The sequence below is a fragment of the Anastrepha obliqua genome, chromosome 4 (genome assembly GCF_027943255.1).
Source record: "Anastrepha obliqua isolate idAnaObli1 chromosome 4, idAnaObli1_1.0, whole genome shotgun sequence".
NCBI lineage: Eukaryota > Metazoa > Arthropoda > Insecta > Diptera > Tephritidae > Anastrepha > Anastrepha obliqua.
In genome coordinates this window covers 76,634,181-76,655,607 of record NC_072895.1, presented here as the reverse complement: position 1 = coordinate 76,655,607, position 21,427 = coordinate 76,634,181, and the positions used below count along the sequence as shown (strand labels likewise).

General features: G+C 35.1%; 1 protein-coding gene across 1 annotated transcript in view; it reads right to left on the bottom strand.

Moving 5' to 3' along the window:
* The window catches only part of LOC129245896 (zinc finger protein 423 homolog), a 110,312-nt gene extending 93,227 nt beyond the window's left edge, over window positions 1-17,085 (bottom strand). Inside the window, exon 1 of the mRNA XM_054884332.1 lies at window positions 16,876-17,085. The gene's annotated coding sequence lies outside the window, so the exon portion shown is untranslated. The remainder of the gene's footprint in view (window positions 1-16,875) is intronic.
* Between the last annotated feature and the right edge of the window lie 4,342 nt (window positions 17,086-21,427).

The following is a 21,427-nucleotide window of genomic DNA, read 5'->3' as shown; positions in this document are numbered from 1 at the left end:
TATCTGAACTTAAAAGTGGGGATATGAAAGGACATTTAAAGATCTTAAAAGACTTCCTACATAGTCCCTTTCTTCATAGGGATGATATACTATCACTCAAACCAATACTCTTCAGGAACTTCCAAGTTCTAATTAATGAACGCACAGACTGGAGAACTAATTCTATCACTTTCAAGCCTGGCTCTCAGCTGTGGTTTACTGATGGGGCCAAATTGGAAAATGGTAGAACAGAGGCAGGTATCAATGGGCCTAAATTCAATCGATTCCGATGGGACTCTACCCAACAATATTCCAGGCAGAAATACATGCCATTGAAATATGTGTGAGAGAATGCCTTAGCAGGAAAATGAGAGGTACTCACATCTACTTACTTTCAGATAACCAAGCGGCTCTAAAAGCCCTTCTATCAACAACTATCACCTCCAAATTGGTGAATGATTGCCTAAACCTTCACAACACGTTAGGAAACCTCAACATAGTAACACTAGGCTGGATTCCGGGACATGAAAGACATGAGGGAAATGAAATGGCTGATGACCTTGCAAAACAAGGAGCAAATATGCAACTTACTGGTCCTGAGCCTTTCTGTGGACTCACAAAAAGCCACATTAATGAACTCCTTAGGAAATGGGAAGAAAGGAAATTTGCTGGACACTGGCTAAACTGTGCCGGTCAGCGTCAAGCCAAACTATTTCTAAGTCCCAACCAAGGAATATCTGCGTCTTTTAAAAAGATATCTTATAGGTCGCTGCCGCCTGAGGTATCATCTAAATAATATTGGTCTATCTGAGAACAACGCCTGCCGCTTTTGCGAAATGGACATAGAAAGCTCAGAACATGTGCTTTGTGAATGTCCACCTTGGTGGTATCGTAGTATCTCCATGCAATCTTTGGAATACCAAACCTAAATTGTGCTAAAATTTTTAAAAAGCGTAAGGGTTACAAAAATAGGCTTTTCACAATAAATCAGCTCTGGTCGCGTTTTAGCTAGAAGCAGTAGAATTTGCCATAGCGGATTTTGGAATATCCACTTTTTTGTTCAAGCAGGACGCCTCGTAACACGGGTGCTGCTGATGTCACATAGATGTGACTGCGGTATGTTTACGAAAAAACTGAGATTGTGTTGGTGATGTACAAAAAAAATCGACGCAATCACCGCTCATTACTTCCTTGCCGTCGCACTTGGCAGCACTACCTATCGCTAGGCACATAAACGGCAGATGGACGAAATATCGAGCTGCCAGAAAATAACTAACGAAAACAGTTCGTTTTTAAGGAATTTATATTTAGGAATTTATATTCAAATAAGAAGGAAAAATAAAATGAGAATTCTGAAAGTGTGTGGCACGATATCAAATTGAAAATTTAAAAACTACATTATAAAATTTGGAGGCACTGATTTCATCCACAATTATTTCATAAGCGCATATAAAACCATGCCTTTATTGCTTCATAAAAATTTCAAGCGCAGACGTGGATACCCGTACAAAACCCCAGATAATATCAACCATAAAATTTAAGACTTGGTTGAAAAGTTTATGTATACCAGAAAGCGACATATTGTTGTTGTGCTTTATTTAACAAAGCAGCATATGACACAAAAATATTAAAATTTGAATTTTAGTAGAGAACTCACTCTACCACCTTTGCATGTTCTTTTCAAGTAAAACAGCTGTTTGAATATTTTTTTATTAAATAGTTTACACTTTCCCGATTCATCCTGAGGTATTTTTTAAACTGCAATTAAAAACAAGAAAAATACTAACAATTTCTTCCACTTATCTTTTAACGGAAAGTTGTTACCATTGCGTCGGCTTATGAGTGAGCGACATCTACCATAAAATCTTCGACATGGGTACGTTCTTCTCTTGTTGTTAACAACACCTCATGTTCGGATTACGATGTCGAATACTACAGTAGGGCATTTAAGTATTATAAATTTGTGTTAAAAGAAGACAACTTTTCCGATTAGCCATTACAAAAAATGTTCTCATATCTGGCTCTCGTATTTCTAACATTAACAATTTTTCAGCGCAACCAACTTTCCTGACGGAGTTTCTCAAAGGAGAAAATAAGCCTTCTTTGCCTTCGTTGAGTATGGCATAATCGTACACATACTTTTTTCGCCGAATTGCACTTATCTTAGAATCGACTACGAAAAAGTAGGGTGATACGGAATCGCCATAAGTCAATTTAATAGGACATTCCTTCAAATTCACTGAAAGCCGATATGTATTACCTCCACTGTTCTAACAGTCGTAATGACTAGCTGGCTGTATAAAACAGCTAAAACGCTGCTTAATATTCATTTAACTTTCTTACTGAATATTTCAATTTGTTTTTATCTCTTTTGGACATTTTTTAATAAAAGCTAAATACTAAATTAAATTTTGGAATATTTGTAATGACTAGTCAATAGTCTATTTAATAATCTAAACTAATCTATTTAAAGTGTGACATCATTTAATGCATTTGCACATATTTCTAGCATGCTACAATTTTCGTCTGCTGCTCAGTACTTTATGCTATTTTTTTTCATTTATCATTGAGTTACTTTTTTGGAGTTTGTTCAATTTGTCTACTGAGAAGGGTTATGCCACTGTTTGCGGTGGGCGCGGTGTTACATTGAGTTGATAATAACTTGGTTTGTTCTTCGGTGTAGGAGACATTGTTCAGGTAACTCCTGGTTGCTGATGTCAAAAATCTTACACCTGAGACTGCTTTTGCATTTTGGAAATTCGCCCGGTAACTACGTAAGGCAACGGCGTCGACCACAGCAAAGCGCTAACATGAATATTATTTATGAGTTTTCACGCTTTTCTCAACTTTCCTTTTTTGTTTTCAACTGTCTTGTCCATGAGCCTCAACGGGTTTGGGTAATAGCACGGGAAAAACTATATACAACAGCAAAAAAGCAAATGCCTAAACAAAGAAAAATGAAAAAAGTTGTTAGGTTTTCGTGCCAATCTCAGAATAATATGCCGGCAATGCAATTCTATTGCAGTTACTGAGTGAAAAAGAATTGCACATACACATATATATTTACATACTTTTGCGCATCTATTAAAGTGAAATTTCAACCAAACACAACCTAACAGTTTGAATACTATGTAAAAATATCTAACTTCATCAGTTTCCGTGTATTCTGCTGAAGTTACCTTTAAACATTGTCTTCTTTCAATTTTTTGTAATATATTATTTTGAACCTTAATGTAAATAAACAAAATCCATTACTTAGATAGAATATACCATAAGTCGGGTTGATGGAAATGTCCATATAATATTTTGGTTTTACCTTCTAGAGAAGAAATAATTTTATGTCTATCAGGCTTTTTTTTTTTTTTATAGAAACAGTTGTGAACAAATTATTTGTATTAAGCTTTAACTTAACGTATATTAACCTTAACGTAAAAATAAATAAAAAATAAATAATTGGCGCGTACACGTCTGTTAGGTGTTTGGCCGAGAACCTCCTCCTACTTGTAGCGTGCGTCTTTACATTGTTCCTCAAATGGAGGGACCTACAGTTTGAAGCCGACTACTAACGGGAAATGGAATTACATTCTGAGGTTTGCCATTGCCCGTTTTTTTTTCATTTTGGTGTTTCATGCACGGGGATTCGAACCTACGTAAAAGTTTGTAGAACCGAGCTTTTCAATTTATTCTCTATATGAATTGAATGTTCAGCGCATGGGAATGTTCGGCGCATGAGAATGTCGGAACCGAGTTTTTCAATTTAATCTCTATATGAATGTTCGGCGCATGGGAATGTCGGAATTTGTTGAAATATGGAATCTAAATATTAAAGTGTGGAGTTAATCCAAAAAATAAGTTGAAAATAAATAAGAAACAGATAGAAATTGGAAAAGTATTCCATTTAAGTTTTTTAATAATAAAATAAAATATCACATTTAAGTTTTTTAATATTACAAGATATTTGCAGTTGTTCATATTTCGACAGGAAACATTTTCCAGCAGTACTCTTTTAAATTAAATGTCGGCTGCGTTATCGAACGTTTTTTATTTATTAGCCATAATTTGTTGTAAAAATGTAAATGATTACGCCAAAGAGTTTTTATTCACTATTTTATTTCTAAAAAAACAAACCAGTATAAAAAAAATTAAATTAACTAAGCGAGTGTTATCACTATATAACTCAGTTAGAAATTAAACTATACCAAATTTAAATTAAAAAATATATAGAATCACAGTCATGAAGGATTTCAGACAGAAAAGTCGTAATTAAGCCCGTTGGCGAAAATTGTCGCACGGGAGCAGTCAAGTTGTTTGACAGCCCTTTTCATAAAAACTAAATATTTCTAGTGTAACCCCAGCAAGTCAAAATTAACTTTCCAAATAAAAACAAAAATTTTAAAAGAACTTTCGTAAACTACTTTTCACATACGAGTATTAGCACAGAACCGTTTTGACAACAAAATGAGCTTAGACAGAACATTCCTTGAAGCTCACGCCAACACGAATTTTTTAATTTTTTCATTCAAGTAATGTGATTTTAAGGGCTGCTTTTTAATAGGATGTCATGTATTAAAGTTATTATAACTAATGAAAATTCGATTAAAATAATACGTTGCGTTGATTTCAATTTTTTTAAGACCCCGTCGCCAGTTAAAATCTCGACACGCAGGCCTTAAAATAAAAGGATAAAATTAAAACCATACAAATTTGCTAAAGAAGATTTGTAACTTGTTAACGTCTGAATGAATATTTTATTCAATATAACTGTACTTATACCACTCCTAATTTGATAGAATTAAATACAAGCCATTATACTATAGTAATATATTAAATGTGTGCAAGAATTTTAGCCATTGTAAGTGTACAGTACTCGTAAAACGCAGAAACCTTATGTACAACAACCATTTGATCAGTACTTCCTTAAAATTCTCTTAACCTACAAGCACACAAGCATTACATTTGAATGTGTGCATTTAAGCACATGCGGAATGTCAAAAATGAAAAACTTGTGACCGCTGGAGGTCTTAGTAAAAGTAGTACTGCTCTTTTAGGAAATACACGTACCGATTTCATGTGTGGAAAGCAGGTTACTAGCCATGATCATCTTGAAAGCTTGCACTAGCGGCAACGTACGGTAAAATCTGACATTTGCTGTCGCAAACCATTTCCAGGCACATAAAGTGCTTTATTGTTTTTAAAAAGCGTGAACCCATTCATGTTTAAAGTGTAATCAGCTAAAAATGAAGAAATCAAATGACTGAGAAAGCCGCGAGTCGGCGCTACTGTTTATTTTTTTATTATACTTACTTCTGTGATTTACAAGAAAAAGATAAAATCTTTAAGATGTTTGTTAAGACTTAACAACAGCGTATGGAAGGGGGGAGGGACATAGCCGAAATTATATCGTTATACACTAAAACATGTCAATGTACTTATAATGTTACGGTCGCTTTTTCTGACAAAAAATTAAACAGCAGAGGCTGCTGGGCGAAAAGGTAACGGCCACGAAGACATTCAAAAGGAAGCAGAAATGCCCAAGACGCGAAATAATTGTTACAAAATCTGAGAGCGGGCAAACGTATATGTATTTTAGCCTTTCAGTAGTTATTTATTATTGGTCCCATCCGGTGTTCCATGCTAAAACTTTTCACACATGCAAATGTACAAGTATATTTGTATGTATTTATGTGCTTTTGTATATTTGTAGACATTTAGAGCAAGTAATTTATATGTTTCGTCAAATGTGGTATTACGCCAATTTTCTAACGAGCATGCAGAGATATAAGCTTAAGAGTTCCGCTGGCCGTTTTGCTGTAATGGATTAATGCATGCCCTGCCTTGTGACAATGGAAGAAGGAGATGGTTGGTTAGAACAAATTAAATTTCGAGTTTTAACTGTTTGTCTTGTAAGACAAATATGTAATTAATTGCCAGCTATTTAAGGAAGCTGTGTTACTCACTCATATAAGTTACATACATAACATAGATGCATAAGGATGGCTGAGCTCAAACTCTTTTCTTTTAGTTTATCTTAGCTTTATTATTTGAAATACATCTACACACCAACATATGTAAAATATACACATTGATATATATTTACATATGCGCACATGAATATGTGCTGCAATGCATATAAATGTAAAAGCCATACTGGTCCAAGATGCGTGAAGAAACTATGGTAGCTTTTCTATTTCCTTTTCCTGTTATCGAAAAATGTATTTAACAAAGGAATGTCCGTCGCAGTTGTAAAATTAAACAAACTGTGAAACAACAGAGACGGTAGAGAATCAAGTATGCATCACAAAGAAGATCTAATAAATAAGAATGGGAGAATTAGAATGTCTGTTTAAACCTGCAATTTTGTAGTAGGAATGTACGTACATAAATTTCATTAATAAATCATCGGGGGCATATACGATTAAGTTAGCATTTAGTTTGTTGTGCATTTCGTTCGTTTAGTATATAAAGTTCTTCACCTCTCCGAGCCGTTTGATAACAAACGAGGTTTCAGAGAGGGTGACAGGCTGTCATGTGACTTCTTTAAGCTGATATTGGAAAGGATCGTGCGAGCTGCACAACTGAATCGCTCAGGCACAAATTTTTATAAGAGTGTACAATTGTTGGCGTATTCCGATAATATTAACATCATCGACCTTAGCAACCGGGCTGTTAGTTCAAGAGGCAAAAGCAATGTGTACACTCCATAAATATGGTTTCTGGCAAGAAGACGGAACTTCGTGACACAGAGAAATCTTTAAGTTGTTATCTGAGCAGTATTCACTGTTTTTGTCATTTAAAGACGACCTGATACCCAAAGTTTCATTTGCAAGGTAATTTGATGTCAGATTTCCATTACGTGAGCAATGGAGCAATCCAGAATGCATCCAGGGAGGTTTGACGGTTATTTTCTTTACCGATGGGTCCAAAATTGAAATAAAATCTGTAGCCGGATGGTACTTAAACTATAGTAATAAGTATCACTATGCTATGGGGAAAATGGCAACTGTTTTCTAAAAGGAAATTTAAGCCATCCTGAAAGTAGTCGAATGGATAATCGAGAGGAGATGGAGCGGCAAACAGATTGGAGTTTTCAGTGACAGTCAGGCTGCACTGAAGGCCCTGGAGAACGCGAAGAAAACCTCGAAGATTGTTCAAAAATGTAAGAAGAAGCTTAATTCTGTTGCAAGAGAAAACAGGCTTGTACTTATATGGGTTCCAGGACACTCCGGTGTTCAAGGAAACGAAATTGCCGATGAATTGGCCAAACGTGGATCAGCGGTTCCCCCACAAGGGCCAGAGCCAATAATCGGAATCAGTTCCGCAGGAATCATGAATTGGATCAGCGATGATGTAGGCAATCTACATAAAGAGCGATGGTCCGGTCCAGAACGCTGCAGAACTGCAAAGTATTTTGTTACAAATCCGAACAGAAAACTGTCAAACTTTCTACTAAAACTTAGAAAGAAAGACGTTCGGTTGATGGTCGGTATCATTACAGGACACAACCCATGGGGTCCACCATTGGAATCCACCATTGGAATCATTGAGGACCCAATGTGCCTGTCATGCTTGGAGGAAGCGGATATCACTGAGCACTTTCTCTGTGAGTGTCCTACCTTTGCTAGAGTACGGCTACGAGTTTTGGGCTCCGATGTCATGAGAATGAGTACTATTCCTTCTCTAAAACTGGAGGATATTCACAGATTTGTGAAAGAATCTGGAAAATTCTTACATGACTAACTATCTATATCTCTGTCTCTATTCTTTCCTATCTCTTTCTCTGATACTTTTCTCCTTCCCTCCTTGACTATCTACCCCCTTTTTAGAGTTTTAACTGCTATGGGCTTTTTAGCCTGAGTGTTTTAGAAGCCATCAAATCTCCTGATGCTCCTTGGCTCCACCTTTTCAAATTTGAATTTGAATTTCTGTATTTTCCAAACTGAATAAAAAGGCAAAGCGAATGGGTTTGGTCACGTTGACACTAAGATTTCGAGGTTGTAAAAGACTTCGTTTATTCAGGAACCAGCATTAACACCGATAAAAAAGTCAGCCTTGAAATCCAACGAAGAGTCTCTCTTGCCAACAAATGCTACTTTGGACTAAGTAGGCAACTGAGCAGTAAAGTCCACTCTCGACGAACAAAACTAACACTCTACAAGACTCTCATCATGCCCGTCCTAAGGTATGGCGCAGAAGCTTGGACGATGACAACATCCGATGAAGCGACGCTTGGAGTGTTCGAGAGAAAGATTCTGCGTAAGATTTTTGGACCTTTGCACGTTGGCAACGGCGATTGAACGATGAGCTGTATGAGTTTTACGACGGCATAGCCATAGCGCAGCGAATAAAGATCCAGCGATTCTATAATATATGTATATGAGTAAATACATGAATACATTAGGGGGTAAATCTGGCGAATATGGTGGATGTGGGAGCAATTCGAAGTTCAATTCACGTAGTTCTGTCATTGTTTTGATTGACTTGTGACACAGTGCGTTGTATTGGAAGTGAGTAAACGCGACACCCACTTTGAACAGAGCTGCAATATAGAGCTCATGCAATATAAAGCCAATGCATTCTTTTGATAACTTTACGATGGCAGCTAAATCACGCAACTTCACTTTTCGATCATTCAAAACGATTTTGTGGATTTTTTTGCTGTTTCATGTTTTCTGGTGTTACCGTCTCCTTTGGACGTTCACTGCGTTGTGCACCATCGGAGTCTCCACGACTACGTTTAAAACCAGCAACCCGTCGTTTTATTCTTGTTTCTGATAGAGCGGAGTCCCCATAACACTTTTCAAGCCATTGCTTCGCTTGAACGGTATTTTTTTTCCATCAAGAAGCAGTGTAAAATAAAAACACGAAATTCTTTTTGATCCATTGTTTTGAAAATAACAAAAGTAGAGTCACACTTAGCACAATAACTCAGGAATTAATAAAGAGAATACCATGAAATGTTAGTAGCTGTGTTTTCAAGTTTAGAACTAACTGAAAAAGAGGTGAATGCAATAGAACTAGTGCAATCTATATGTTAGGCTCGGAACTTTTCAGCCCATGTGTTATCTACGGATCCACGGATCTTCAAAGTTTTAAAAGATGCAATTTTTAAGTAAGCATATACAAAAATTTAATTCTTGTTTTGGTTAGATATAATACATACTTTTTATTTATAAGGTTTCGACATTTTCCCTCAAATTTCAAGGACTGTGGCGACTTGACACGCAAATCATTTCTTGGTTGTACAATAAATTTTCCGCTATAGAATTTTATGCAATTGCTATAGTTACAGGGTCAAACATGGACCTTTTATTTTTAGTACTCATATTGGGTTATTTCCTAAGAGAAAACTAAAAAACGAGATATTAAATTACTGAAGCCTTTTATAAAGTACCCAAAATTCGAAAAGGTACCGCAAAACTAAACGAAATAATAGTTTTGAAAACTGGAGTATTTTAGAGTCATCTGAGAAGCGTTTCGAAGTTGCTGGTTGTAAATGCATTTCATTTGAATCTTCTTAGTGCTTAAAATCTAAGAAGTACTCATAAATGAGAAAAGCGTTTGTTGAATCAAAGAAATTACAGGAAAATATCGGGAATGATAAGAAAAAACCCACGTGAACCACTATCTCACTCTCAGGAAATAACTATTGAGCTGACGGAATATGTGAGCATTTGTTTCCATTTTATTATTAATAAAATTATTTATTACTACTGCTCTTTGATCCTCGATTTGTACAATAAAAGTATTAAGCCTATTTTATAAAATTCAAAATATAGTATAGCATGTAGATTAGGGCGGGTCGATTTAAAAATCACTCATTGCTCTGCGAAAATCGTATTCTAGGGATCAAAATAAGAAACTTTGCAGAAGGAACCATACCTCTAAAGCGAATTCTGATGTCCCCCAATTTGGGTCGCTTGTGGGTGTTTGGCCGAGCTCCTCGTCCTATTTGTGGTGTGCGTCTTGATGCTGTTCCGCAAATAGAGGGATCTACAGTTTCAAGCCGACTCCGACCGGCAGATATTTTTATGAGGAGCTTTTTCTTGGCAGAAATACACTTGAAGGTTTGCCGTTGCCTGCCGAGGGGCGACCGCTATTAGAAAAAACTTTTTCTTAATTTCGGCACTTCCCCAAGATTTGAACCTAGGTTCTCTCTGAATTCCGAGTGGTAATCATGCACCAACTCATTCGGCTACGGCAGCCGCCAGAGAAAAATTGCAAGAATTTTTTTGTAATGCCATTTTGATTCACTATATCTTTTGAACCACTTACGTAAACAAACAAATTTTTCCTTCAAATTGTTAAAAAAAGGTTATTTTTATACCATTAAAATTTTTTTTAAAAAAGAAGAACTGACAAAAGAAGACTTCACTGTTTGCGCATAATGAAAGATTCACATTGAGCCTTTTAAGAATAGAGGAACGATGTGCATTAATGCTGATAACAAGTAAATAGTATGTACATAAATACATATGTATGCGTGAAATAAAAAAAACAACAGTTTAAAGAATCAGCCTCGTAACTACAGAAAAAGTTAGTTGAATAATGATTTGCTAAAGCATTTTGTATCAAAAGAAAAAGCTTCAGAAGAATGATAACTTTCATTTTCTTAATCATTGACTTTTTCACTCCTGATATTCTGTCATTTTTTTCTCGTAAGAATGTTAATATGATTATGGCATACTATTTAGCAACGTTTTTACAAACATAAGCCAATTCAAAGCAAGTATATACGTATGTATGCAAGTGCTTGTTTGTATATATATATACATATGTATTTACATACTTACATTTCATTGCTTCAAACTTTGTTATGACATCAACCATTGATGATGCTTGCTTGCGGCTGGATGTTGTACGAGTAGGTGTGAATTACTGTTTAGGGATTTTAAAATGCAGTTAGGATGCCAAGCAAAACGAACGACTCCCATGGTACAGGTATAGTGTACTCTAGAGTGTCGTGGTCAGTTGTATATACCACCCTCTACAGTAATTTTTTTACGTATATGCTAAATTCATTTTACTTCTACAGTAACTTATAAATTCTTAACCCAAATGTTTTCATACACACATACCACACATCCCACACATACTTATGTACAAATCTAACACATATTAATGTGCGCACCCCTGCAGGGAAAGCCGTGAATAAAAAATTAAATTTTATTTTGCAGTTGAAAATAAATTTGTTAGTATTTAACCAGGTTTTGTATTCTAAATTTTTTAATAAATTTAATCCACGGAAACTGGTAAAATGCGGCAGCCGATTTAACAGCAATGACCAGCAATTACCGTATAAGACGATTTTTTAATCAGATATTCAATTTTATCGAGTTATTCGATTTTTCAATTTTTAACAGTTAATTGACGTGTAAAAAATGATAGAGTACAAGATTGTGCCTTCTCAACGGTCGTGATGCCAGTACAAAAAAATAAACAAAGGAAAAGAAGAATAAGAACAAGCGAAAGTAAGGGGAAAGCCAAGATTATAGAAGAAGTCATGCACACATATGTACATCTCCAACTCATACATTTGCACTCAAAGGTTTCTTCATTTTGTGTACTGGCATCACACAATTGCCAAATTCGCCAAGAACAAAATAGATGTTTTCATAATCGGCCACCTTCGTGAATTGATGTGAAGTGTATTTGAGATACCACACCATCAATTTGAATTTGATAGAAAACCAAATTATGCTGTCTGACTCATAACACGCTCACATTTCCTGTACACGCTATTTTATCCCCACTTTTCAAATTTGTATGTAATGTATTGTATTAAGTTTTGATGCTACAAATAATACTTGTTACTCTTTTTTTTATATTTACAAAGTCCAATAGATTTTATGCTGTACGACAAAATGCGACAAAAAAATACAGGAATGCGATATACTAATTGTAAAAGAGGAAATCTGGGAAGTATGGTTTAATATGTTAATTTTAACATTAATGGTGCCCTTTTGTGCGTTATCGCACACTGTTTGCGTCTGAGAATACCTATACAGAAATGTTCCACGTTGTAATAATAAAAACTGCGACGTGGTGAATGTTGTCCAGAGTATACTTAAATATGAAAGTAACAATTCTTCATCCCTTTTGAATGGTGGCAGCAGAGAAAATCTGATTCCCGTATCGTGAGCGATGGAATTGACTCCTCTCTTTGATACCAAGCGAGATTTTAGTCTGTTCAAGAAGATGGTGTGACATCTTTATTCTAATATTAGAAATGGTGATAGAGATGCAAAAATAAATTGCTTATTGGTCTTAAAAAATCTACCGTTAGTTTCGGCATATTTTAACGGCATAAAGAAGCGAATAGGTGAATGAGAACAAGGCGAAACATTTTCTACTATCAAACAAGCGCTACCACAATGGTATTACTGTTCACTGTTATAATAAGATGTAGTAGAGAACTTCGAACCCGTATTAATAAACGTAATCAACATTAGCAAAATTTAATAATTTGTAAAATATGTTATTAAATATAACACCTTGATCCAAAAGTTCCTGGAATATATTCAGAAAATTCAAAATACAAGTTTCTTTCTCAAAAGATATACGAGTATTACCGCCTTCAAAGTACTCCCCATCAACTGCAGCGCAATTGTGCCAGCGTTTAATCTAGCTCTCGAAGAATTTCTGGAACTCTAGGTCGGTATAGCCACCAGAGTCGTCTTCGATTTTTCCATTACTTCCTTTTGGCTGCTAAAACGCCGAAGGGGTTAACCGTAATAGATTTTTGACTGGATCAAACAGAAACAATCGCAGGGAGCCGTATCAGGTGAATTCGATGGCTTCTGAATGATATTCGTTTCGTTCATGTCCATGTGCGACGATGCGTTATTATGGTGCAAAATCCACGGGTTGCTTTCCTACAAATCATTTATATTTTGGTTAATTGCTTCATGTAAATGTCTTATAACTCCCAAATTATAGTCCTCATTAACTGTCTGACCATTGTAATCCATTAAAACCGTGAGCATCGTCTTGGTTCATTCGGAGCTCACCCCTCACTCGCCTGATGTCTGGATTTCGTGCCGTACTCATAAACTCGTGTCTCGTCTCCAGTAATGATGCGGTCGGACTTAGCCTTGGAAATCATATATTTGGCAATATCAAAGCGGTCCTCTTATTGCATGAAATTCAAGACCTTTGGCGAATCCAAATCATTAGCTACATTGTCCTGAACGAATCCATACGCAATATTACAGCTCTCTGATGCTTAATTTGAGGTTATTGATCAACTTTTATTTCGGTTTATTGATTTTTTCATCAGTTTTCGATGTCAACGGCTGGACCTACCACAAGTTTTTATCCAATATGAGATCCCCATTCACACGCATACACATGTACATATTTAAGTGTACATATCGAGAGTTAAAATGATCCGTGTGTTAGCTGCTCTATGAATTTATTTCCAGATATATGTCCACCTCGTTGGGCTATATTAGAATTTATTGTTGGTCAATGGGCCATGGGTAATTTATTGTAATAAAGTTGCGAAATAATTTAATAATTTTCCGACATTTTCCAACATAGATATGTAGAACGAAACCTTCAAAAAATTTTGTCCTTAATGGAACAAAGTTATGTTATATTCCATTTATGAATAAAAAGAGGTAAATCGCAAAATTGAAAGTATTTCAATTTAATTCTAGTATATAATTTAGAAGTCGGACTTTGCGTCATTAATTACAGGACACCATTTCCAGTAACTGACCTTTGAGCCGCTTCAAAACCAAAACACTGAGTTTTATTTAATTGTGTGTAACTACACAAATTTAACATATTTCTTACCCTTAGTTTTGAAAGTGCACATTAATTTACTTATACATATACATACTTCAAAGATGCATACGTACACACACTACTCAAATTAAGAGTACTGTTTTTTGCTATTGAAGTCGAAAAATTGATTTTATTTTCTATGTCAAAAATCATTCTTAACATACTGTGCTCGTACATTCATTATTTTAGAACAAAAAAAAAAATACTACTTGAGCGAAAATATAAGAATAAAAAAGGTGCAAATATTGTACATAACAGTAACCTTCCATTGGGCACCCGGGTCTGGTCTGACCTTTTTCGACTCAAGGTGAATTTTACTTATTTCTAGTATACTAAAGACTTTAGTTCCAGGTAGCTTCCTGGCATTTAATCTTCTATCGATTTATGGATATAATCATTTAAAAAGTAAGCTCGAACAGGACGAAAAAAAGGACTGAAAAAGTTACATCTTCGCTTGGGCACTTTGGGTCTGGCGTATACAAATTCTTAGAAACATGATGCATTAGACTACTGTGTTTTTTTCTACTTTTTCATGGTACATCTATATTGCACACATATAAACTGGTTTTTGTGTAATTTCTTTGTCCTTTTTTGTGTACTGGCTGTATATATTATACAAAGTTAAGTGCAAATAAAATTATTTTTGATTAAATATCCAATAGTTTTGTTTTTAAGTTCAACATTCCGGATTTACCTTGACGGCCCTGTATATTCTGCGTCTCTTCTATTTCTCAGTCAGTCAGCAAATAAGCGTTGAACACTTAACACATTAGTGCCAAAGAAAAAGTAATTTACCCGCAAAATAAAGCATTATAAGGGCGATGAAGTGGAGTTCGTTCACAACACAAGATCACGTAGAAGAATTATGAGTGTTTATTATTATAACCGACTTTCTTCGGCTTTGGAGACTCATATTTGTCGTGAAAGCACGTGGCAAGAAGAAAAATTTTCGTCCAATATTTTCGTCATTGTTTGTTTTTCATGAAAACCTTGTTACAGTGTTTGATTTTCTTTTCACCGTTCATTATACCCAAGATTGTGAAGGCGAAGCAAAAAAACCATCTCCCATTATTTATTGTAATGCACACAAATATGGCGTCAATTACATGGATCGAATGAGCACACATTTCGCATCAAAACGACCAACAGTCGATGGACCTTTGCCTTCTTTTGCAACATGTTGGATGTCATGGCATTGGCAACGTTTTGCATTCGCAAGGAAGTTGATCGACTCATAAAAAGTGATGCAAGACGACTTTATCGAACACATTGGTGCTTGCAAACATCGAAAATCGTATGAACGATCCAGCCTTTATTTCTCAATTCACTACTCGTTTGGCTATGGAATTATTTTTAAACAAACCAATATTGCCTGCGACTCACAGAGAAGAGAGATTGTGCTCTTTGTCTACAAGGAGGCGAAAAGCTTCGACGGTTTGTATGTATTTGTGTTTTTATTGTATCTACACAATGTTTCCATTGATATTTTTTCATTGTTTAATAAACCAAAGCCAAAAACCAACAAATGCAAATACTTTATTTATCTATAATTAACATTATTCAACATTGTTTTTAAGTTATTTTAACAAAAATTAAAATTTTTCCAAGTTTATTTTGTAAATGATTTCGAAATGTACTGTTAAATTATGATACTTTTGAAACTTTTGTTAACCGCAGAGTGAATATAAATAAGTTGTTATGTCATTGGGTAATTTTTTTCTGATTTGGGAACTTTTTGAGAACTCCTTGTGGTAATACTGTAAATGCGTATTAACAAATTTGAAAATGTCGGAGTTGTTTGAAAGCTCAATTCCAAAATTCATAGAAAAAATTGTAAAAAAAGGCCATCATTATCTGGAAAATCTAGCAACCTAGGTTACCAGTTGAACGTTGTAGACGGAAATTTACTTCTGCCAAAACCAATGAAAAAGGTAAGAAATTAAAAATATATACCTGCGATACTTAAAAATGAATTATAAATGTGGCACATGTGCCACATATTCCCATACAAATGCATGTAAATACCGTCATCTATGATCTTTTTGATTACATTTAGGAAATAATCACAACGTAAAGAATACGAAGGTAGCGGCCGTCTCGTACTGCTATTCCGCTGTCATTGAATTTGACAGAATCGCTTTGCTTGTGCGTTACCCTTGTGCAATTTATTCCTGTGTTGTTTTTGTAGCTTTTTCCAGTTTATTCTCATTTGATTACTAAAAAAATATAATAGCGAAACTGTAATTTTTAAAATTAAAACACTGAGTATAGGTATAGTGAGACATTTTTCTTTGAATTACGATTTTCTGTAATTCATCGATTAACTTGGAACTCGTTAGAACTAGAAGTCAATTTTGCAAAATTCAAAATGAAAGATCTAAAATTGTCTATATATGTATGTCATATATATGCTTTTTGCTTATTTTACAGTTTATTGCATTCATTCAAATCGTATTCTAAAAATCTTACTTTAAACGAATCCCAACAACTTTAAAATAAAAAGTCGTCCACCATACTGAACATCAAGAATGCCACTATGCACTGAAGAGACACATTTTTAAAATTACGTGAAATCGTCAATTTTCAAATTATTTAATTCTATAAATCAGGGGCTATAATTATTTTTTGGGCTGTGAGTCCTTTAAAAAAATTAATATTTTTGAGACGCCCTTCTCAAAGAAAAGAAAATATTTAACAAAATGCGTACGTAACAGAGTTCTGACCTTGAACAGGTTTCTTTTAAGGAAGCCTTTCAAAACAAGAAAAGGTCAGTGCTTTCACAAATTCTTCTACTTTTATTTTCCACAACGGCAATTTCTTTTGAAACACTGCAATCTTATTAGTCAGTTGTAATGCATGCATTTTATTTCATATTAACGATTTCTTATTATTTGGGTTTTGTTATTAGCTGCGATGAATGAAGCTACAATAAAATATTTTAGTTGTTGTAAAGACCATCCTTTAATTTAATACTAGTATTTAAACTCATTAAAAGGCGTCGTGAGTTAAGTTAGGAAACATTTGATATAAATAGACTGAAATACTCGTACACACTATTTAGCAACATATTGTTGAATATTGATTGATATTCTAGGCAAGTTAACTTACCGGAAAAGAAACTATCCAAACTTGTTAAATCCTCCTCATCTTCTTCTTCATCATCATCATCAATAAATTGTCCACCTTCATCAATTTCTTCATTATCCTCCGCTTCTACAGCGTCATCTATTGAATTTGACGGAGCAATTTCATTATTTTCATGATTGTCAGTTTTTAATACTGGAGAAACTGATCGTATAACTGTTGCGACATCATTTAACGTATCTGCAATAAGAAAATAAAAATTCTATAAAAGAAAACTTATTAAAATGTTAAAATATTTTCTTTGGCATTAGACAAACTTCATGTATTTGCTGGCAACACTGAAAGAGGAAATGTTAGATATTTAGTAGACCACCATGTCTCTGACCAGATTTCTTTCTGAAATTTTAATTTCTAATACACGTAAATAATTCTATAGTCATTTACCAGCTATACTATAATTCTGTTGTTTTAAGAGACGAGATGTATACGGCGTGACCGGAGAGCATAATATGTTTTGTAGATTTCAATGTTACTTCATTGTTTTCCAAAAAATCATCTATTCCGAAATGCCAACAAAACAAAAATGGTTATTACTGGAACTAACACAATCCACAGGTTTTCTACCAAGCATAAAACGCACCAATCGTGCCTTATTTCTTGCGAAATGGTTTTCGGTATAGAGCTGGCGCGCATCCAGCGTAAGGACATTTAATAGCATGCAAAAAAATTTAATTTAAACTAGTTTAATTTCGACTCTTAGCTAGTTTTCAGCAATTCTTTCCCCGGTGGGAGGTTGGGTCTCTATAGATATAAAGATATGCTGTCCCATTCAACCGCTCTTGTGGCATCGTACTTCTTAAAAATAGTACACTTCGTCTTATTTGTTAAAGACCAAAAAAGTGGTGGCTAAAAATCCTCTTCTTTCGATAGTAGCGGTAGATTAAAACTTACTCTGCCTCGACGAGTGATAATTTTTGATTTACTTCATAAAGGCCACAGAGGAAAATATTAAAGTAAATATACGTTTTTGTTGTAAATTGTTATTTTTTTATTTAATGCAATAATATAAAATATACAATAATAAAAAAACAGAGTCACAAAGTGATTTAGGTAGTTTGAAGAAATCGGAAATCGGTCTGCTCTAATCGCATGAAATTCATTATTTATGAAATTTTATCTTCAAATTGTTTTCCCTCATAAATTTGTTCTTTCATTCTTGCAAGTTGTAATGAAAAGCGTTGCAAGAATAGTTAATTAACTGCGACGTGGGCAGGGAGCAGGGAATTAAAAGTTTGCCTAAACGTTGGGAAGACATTGTACATAAATAATGAAGGAAAATATATTATTGATTAATAAATACTTTAAACATCTTTTTTATTAATTTGTAAACTACCTTTAAAAAACTCACGAACTTATGGACTGACCTGATATATAGTAACGCCAAACCATTCGGTTACGGCGGCCTCCGGCCACCATTCGAAATTCAGAGAGAACGTAGGTTTGAATCTCGGTGAAATACCAAAATGGATAAACATTTTTTTCTAATAGCGGTCGCCTCTCGGTAGGCAATGGCGAACCTCCGAGTGTATTTCTGCCATGAAAAACCTCCTCATAAAAATATCTGTCGTTCGGAGTCGGTCCCTGTAGGTGCCTCCATTTGAGGAACTACGCCAGCTTTTTAACCCAGTTCAATGGTTTTGAAAACTGTTTTTGCCCTTTTCTCGTTCTTCATATTCCAAATTATATTATTATTATTTTTTATCAAAGATTTATTTCCATCTGAACCTCGACAAAGCCCCTATAAGCCACCAATATTAAAAATATGATTTTTGTTTTTAATTTTACATCTTTGTTATTGGCGAAATAACCGCCTAAGCAGTTTTGACGTGTTCCACAAAGCGCGCCAGTCGTTTCTTCTATGAGCTAAATGGTGTCAATTACTAATGACAAGTGAAGGGAGGTCTCATACGCTGTGGAAGCCTTCCTCTGCCACCACTCTCGGGAATCGCATCGACGAAATTTCAGTACATTTGAGTCAACTCGTGCAACATGACTTAGCCAGCGGAGCCGCTGAATCTTAATGCGATGCACCTTATACTTGTTCTCGTCTCACTGTTCCATGGTCTGTGATATTTGCCGTCCCCAATGTACAAAGATGCAAATATCTTTCGCTAAATCTTTTTCTCGAACTTTCTAAAGACCGTCGCATCACGTGTCATGATTAGTGTTAACGCTGGTTCTCAGATTAACAGAAAATATTTCTAGCAGGGGAATAACAATTCAGGTTGTATTCTTATGGTATCGACATATAAGGAGCTATTTTGTTGCTCAATTTTCCCGGAAAGGTTACCTGAAATTTAGAGAGATCAGTCGCGCGAGAAAATCCTGCGCGGGACTGGGACTGATGAGTATGTCAAACATTTTCCACAGCAGGTTTCAGACCCCAGGTTTTAGCAAAGGCTCTGCGGCATTGTTGAAAAATCTTCAATGCGCGATTCAGCTTCAGCAACAGCTTCTTATCCAAGATTACTCCTACATATTCAACTTCATCGGATATACCAAGTGTCACATCTTTCAGTGTTGGAAGACTGAGTTCATCCAATTTCCGTTTTCTCGTAAACAAGACTATGGTTGTTTTGTTCGGATTAACGGAAAGACCTTGTCTCATACACTAGTCATCGATTTTGTCCGGAATCCTCTCCACTTTCGTGCAAAGCCTGCTTAGGGACTTATCCGATGTTAGCGCACATACATCGTCCGCATATGTTTGGCCATGAAAACCGAGTTCCTGCATCTCCGCTAGTAGAGAGTCTACGACCAAGCACCACAGCAACGGAGAAAGAACACTCCCTTGGGGACATCCTTGCTTGGCCTTGACGGTGATTAGTTCGTCACTGTTCTCACCAGGGTTAAAAGCCTCTCAGAGAGCATGGAATATATCCATTTTACAATGGTTTGATTAACTCCGTGTCGTTCGGCAGAAGAACATATTGAGCCGAAGGAGGCATTATCAAAAGCCCCCTCAATGTCCGTGAACACGCCCATTGTGTATTCGTCACCTTATAGCCCGGAAAAGAAAGAAAAAAAGTAAAAATTGGAATTTTGGTATACATTTTTGCAAAAAAATGAAAATTTCAGTCAAATTTGCTTGACATTTTTTCTTTTCTTAATAGTTGTAATTGAAAAAAAAAAAAACAAAATCCTTCGTTCAAGCACGAGTAAATTGTATTTCGAACACCTGTGTAAAATTTCATCAAGATCGGTTGAGTAGTTTTCGAGAACATTTGACAACCGACTTTGAAAACACAGTTCCGAGAAAAACGCGTTTAAAGTTTTGATTAACAATAAAAGTGGCTTGAAGCGCACACATTCCAATGGCTGTGTATCCGAATTTATTATTCGGATCGACTTGAAAATTTTGGATAGTATTCCTGAGAAGTTGTAGAAATTAATAAGCAAAAAAAAAAAAATAAATCGACGAAATAACCCCTTAAAACAAAACAATTATTTTTTCTGCTTTACAATAAAAAACAATCCATTAGAAAATAAATGAGAACACAGTTCTATAATTACAGATTTCAATTAATACCGCGAAATATCGGTCTTTAAGCTTTGAAATATTTTGTTTTTGGTATCTTCGTAAAACTTTCGATAGCATTCTATTTTATTTCAAGTTAATTATTATATAACCAGGCGCTCAAAATTCGAACCGTAATCTACAAAACACTCTTCTAGATCCACTGCGGGAAAATCGCTCACCAAAAAATAATTGCCAGAAGTTTAAAAAAAACATTTTAAACATATGTTATTACTTTATAAAAAAAAAAAATAAATAATGGGCGCGTACACTTCTGTTAGGTGTTTGGCCGAGCTCCTCCTCCTATTTGTGGTGTGCGTCTTGATGTTGTTCCACAAATGGAGGGACCTACAGTTTCAAGCCGACTCCGAACGGCAGATATTTTTATGAGGAGCTTTTTCATGACAGAAATACACTCAGAGGTTTACCATTGCCTGCCGAGAGGCGACCGCTATTAGAATAATGTTTTTATTAATTTTGCTTCCACCGAGATTCGAACCAACGACCTCTTTGTGAATTCCGAATGGTAATCACGCACCAACCCATTCGGCTACGGCGGCCGCCATTATTACTTTATACTATATTATAAAACGTATAATAGCCATGTTTGAAAGAGGAGGTAGTCTGGCTGCGTGCCTTTCAGTAAAAAAGGCTTCGTCGACCATTGTCACCCGCCATATCATTTTATTTTATTACACTTTGAACAAAATAATTTAATCAGCTTTCGACATGTGCATAAAGAACCTCTTTTAGAAGTATTGAAGTATCATATATGGTTACTTTTTCTACCGCTACCGTGGACTATCCCTTTAATACTACTCACCTTAATTCTTTTGAAAATATTCTATATTTTCCCAACTGCATAGGTCTGTTAGTTATTTCAGGAGTATTATTTTATTAACGTTTGCTTTTAATAAGATTGAGCACAAAATATTTTCTTTCATCATTTCTCAGACCTTAAAAACGATCAGGTCCAGAACTAAAGCAAAATATTTTAAA